Consider the following 4,720-nt stretch of genomic DNA (forward strand, 5'->3'; position numbering starts at 1 on the left):
TTTTGTAACGATGTTACAACTTCGCCAAGTATTGAGCCAATCCCAGAGCCGGATCGGAGGAAGTACCTGCCGCCCTTCATCAGCCATTCGCCCGAGGTCGGATCCGAATTCGGACCCGACTAGGATAGGTATATATTGAGACACTCCCTGTAGCTAGCTCTGTAGACTTTTGATATCCTTTCGTACAAGGCCTATAGGTGGCTTGTTGAATCTAGGCTCTTTGTGATCCCACGCACTCCCATATGCCTCTGAGTGATCCTACGACCGAAACAGATCCGACCTGCCTTACCTGCGCCGTTACAGATTTTCTAGTGAGTCGCGAAAATAAAAGGGTATTGCTTTTATTACCTACTAACTATATATAGAATTTTCTAGTAAATCGCGAAAGAGAAATAGTATTACTTCTAATAGAAATTAACAAACTTAAATAGGCTCCTGTTACCTACTAAGTACACAAATAGATTAAATAAATAAAGTACGCAATCTATTGCTTAGCTCTTACTAGCTAGAGCTTTAGCATTCCTAAACGCTAAGACTACTAAAGCAATTTTGTTTTTAGTTAAATTTTTGCCTAAATTAATAGCCTAAATTTAACTAACTATAGATATAAGTAAAGAAAATAAAGTATATAATTTATTACTTAGCTTTTAATGGCTGAAGCTTTAGTATATTTAAGTACTAAAACTTCTAAAATAATATGATTGTTAATCAAATCTGTACTCAATTTAATAGCTTAAACTAAGTAAATATGTTTTATAATATGATATTATAATTACTTAACTATGACCACTTTTTTTCATTATTACTATAAAGTTTTTAATTTATTTTAGCTTATTATATACTACTTTAATGGATAATAGCTTATGAAAGTAGTTATATAGTTTAACTTAAATAGTTTTAACTATAAGCGTTGTCTTCTACTTTTTATATTCATTTATTTGTTAGAATAAGTAAAGTGTGTTATATTTTTTTTCTACTATTTTATTTTTTCTTTCTTTTAGTATCTTTAAGAAGTAGCTACTTATTAAAAATATGAGTATATTAGAGATACTAGTATATATATAATAGTAGATTCTATATTAAGTAACCTAAAATAAGTAATACATTTGTCAGATAAGTGGCAGAATCCGGGTGCGGACTCGAGCACCAGGATTCTGTGATCCCAACCAATCAGGGCTGATCGCCAAGACCTAACCCTAGGCGAGGCTGATACTTAGCGGCCTACCTGATACAAAAAGCAATAGCGATAGCTCTCATAAGGGGCGCGCCCTCGCGCCCCTACAGACAACAGAGCACAGAACAACTCAATACACTTAGTTTCTATACTTAAGTTTATCACAGTCTTTTATCATAGTGACCTAAAAACAAGTCCTTAATTAGAAACCCCTTATAGTCTAACAATTAAAAGTCTTACTACCTTTACTAAGCTAATTAACATAAACGCGCAATCTGCTGTAATTAACGCAACCGTTATCTTACGCGACGAGAACGACTATCGCACCTAGTACAACTAGCTACAAGCCCAATGCGAAGCCTACAAAGTATAGGCCCAAGTCGACCCAGACTCAACAACCACGCCATTAGCAGAGCCATCTCAACCAGGGCTCCCTGATATCTCCAATTATACACCATCTTCAGCACTAGGAGAAGGAAGAGTGCCAGCCTGACTATCTGATCTATCCTCATTAGGGCAGAGAGCCTATAAGGACGATCTTGAAGTCTACAAACTCCAGATAGAGAGTTATAAGCTAAAACACGCTGCGTACAAGACTAAATTAGCTAGCCTACAACATATTGTAGTGCTAGTTTAGTCTACTATGGCGCCACATCTCTAGCGCACTTGCTGCTTACCTAATATACCACTAAAACAGTGGATTAAGAATCTGAAGCTGGAGGCTGGGATTGCACCAAAGTTTGAGCAAGAACAAACTCGCAACAGATATTAAAATGCCCTCAAGCCTCCACGTTTAGTGAACGTCTAGGACCTCTAGCTTACTAAATATAGCTAAGCTGCAACAGAAGCTAAGATGCTAAACGTACTAGAGGTTTCCTAGATTAATATCATAACTGTAGACTTTACGTCAGCAGTAAATAAGATCGCTCCTATCTAGGCTGCAACCTTCCAAGCTACTAGAAAGGATTAACCTAGCTTAAGCTAGAAGGACATAATAAGACGGTTTCGAGAGTATATGACACTAAATCATCCAGTCACAAGAGGAAGAAGCCAGAAGGCAGCCTTTATAATGGAGGAATCGTCATACCTCGCTAGTAATCACCAATCTACCCAGCCAGAAGGGGACGCCCAGCAGGCTACTATGGGGAACTCTTAGAGTCGTAAACGGGGCAGACCCCTTTATCAACGTACAGCTAAGGATAACTAGAATCCCTCACCTAGCTCATTAAATTATCAAAGTCGTGGTAGACTAGTAAGCGCTAGCGCCAGATCACAGTCCCCAGATAGCGCTAGACCCGCGCCAAGTAAACTAGCAAGCACCAAGGTTAGATCACTGTCTTAAGGAAGCACTAGAGCTTGAAAAATCACAGCTCCCTGTCCCGCGTGCGACGGGAGCCACTTACTTTACTAGTGCTTCTACTTAGATTAGAAGAAGGCACCTAGTTGGTGGAAGCTAAATTAGATTATTTAGAATTTAATTAAACGTAAAAAGGAAAATAACCTTAACTAGCCCCACCACAAAGTGCGCGCGACCACAAAGTGCGCGCGCGCCTTACAACCACCTCAACCTTGACGCGTCGTATCCCCACCACTATGGCTAATATTGAGGCTGCGCTTGTAGCTATTAATGCCCTAGGACCTGATAAGCCTTTTTCGTATATAGATATTGTAAAAAAATATAGTGTTGTTTGATCTACGCTTACCTAAAGACACTAAGGCCTACACGCCTTACGCGCGATAGGTGGCCAAAAATGGCAGCTCCTCTACCTATAGCAGGAGCAGGCCCTAATCGCCTATATTAATTAACTAATAGATAGAGGCTTACCACCTGCTTAGCCAATGATACGCAATTTTGCCTCACAGATCGCCAAGACTGAGGTTGGAGTACACTGGGCTAGTCGCTTCGTCTAGCGCTATCCTAATCAACTTACCTCAAGGTGGGCAAAAGGCCTTAATAACTGTCGCTACAAAGCAGATTTAAGAAGCAAATACAACCTCTACTTTAGCCTCCTACGCAATAAAATTAATCAATATCACGTTAAGGCGCGTCATATCTACAATATAGATAAGAAGGGCTTCATGCTTAGTATCGTAAGTTGTTCAAGGAGGATCTTTAGTAAGGCCTCGTACGAGGGCATAAGGAGGAGGACTACAATACAGAATAGCTCACGCTAGTAGATAACGCTGTTAGCCTGTATCTGCGCAGATAGATCTTGCCTTGAGCCTGCCCTCATATATCAATCAGCCTTAGGATTGATACAGGACACCTGGCTGCAGGCCCTTGATCCAGACATCCACCAAATTCGAATATCTTCATCACCTTCTGGATGGACGAACAATAAGATAGGCCTCGCGTGGCTGCAGCAGGTGTTTGATTGTAGTATGAAGGCGAAGGCTCGATCCTCCTATTGATTACTTGTCCTTGACGGCCATGGATCTCACGTTATAATGGATTTTATTAAGTATTGTGATGAGCATAAGATCCTCCTTGCAGTATATCTTCCTCACTTAACCCACACGCTGCAGCCTCTTAACGTTAGCATGTTTAAGCCTCTCTTAACAGCGTACTCAAACGAAGTTTCTGCCTTCATAGATAAGAGCCAAGGCCTTACTTTAATAAGTAAGAGGGATTTCTTACCCCTCTTCTAGGCTGCCTAGCAGGCCTCTTTTAAGAAAACGACGATCCTAAACGCCTTTAAGGCTACAGAGATCTCGCCTCTTAACCTAGAAGTTATCCTTTAGCGCTTTACTGTACCTAATCCTGCGACAGATAGTGACTCCTTAGCTCTTAGTGCCTCTAATTAGAGGAAGATAGAGCGTCTGCTGCGTCAGGTAGTCGCTGATTAGGGCGATAGGCAGGCCAAAAAGCTCAGCCAGGTCCTTCACTCGAGTTTGGTTTAAAACAGTCTCCTCAAGGATAAAGTAAGGAAGCTGAGAGAGGCTCTAGTTAATAAGAGAACACGTAGGAAACAAGGTAAGCCTCTACCCCTACAGGAGGCTGAGGAGTATCATGGTGGAGCTGTATTCTGGTCTCTAAGGAAGGTGAAGGAGGCGCGCGATCGCCTACAACTCCAGGAGGAGGAGGAGGAGCAACTGCAACTCTAAAAGGCTGATACGAGAAGACAGCGTGAGGAGACAAGGCAGGTTAGGGCGAGGGAGAAGGAGCAGAGGCGTCAGGCGAGGCTTGCAGTAAGTCTAATGAGGCAGAAGGAGAGGGAGGAGAAGGCTATTAAAAAGGCCTCAAGGATCGCGGCTCGCAAGGCTGCAAAACAACTTCAAAAAGCTATTAAAACTTCTTAAAGGGGTAGGAGAAGGAGCTTCATGGCTCCTGCAAAGGCTACTCAAAAAAAGAAGCCTATCGCGAGGCCTCAAGGTGGTGAGGAGCCTCAGGGAGGTGCTACAAGCTCACCACCTCTAACCTCGCGTCGCGGCCGCGCGATTAGAACTCTGTCTCGATTTCTATAGCTGTATATATATATTAAAGCCTATTAATCTCACCACTAAAATATATTGTGATAATATCTATTTGGTGTGGCTCTATAGCCT

Source organism: Exserohilum turcica, assembly GCF_000359705.1.
Source record: "Exserohilum turcica Et28A unplaced genomic scaffold SETTUscaffold_28, whole genome shotgun sequence".
NCBI lineage: Eukaryota > Fungi > Ascomycota > Dothideomycetes > Pleosporales > Pleosporaceae > Exserohilum > Exserohilum turcicum.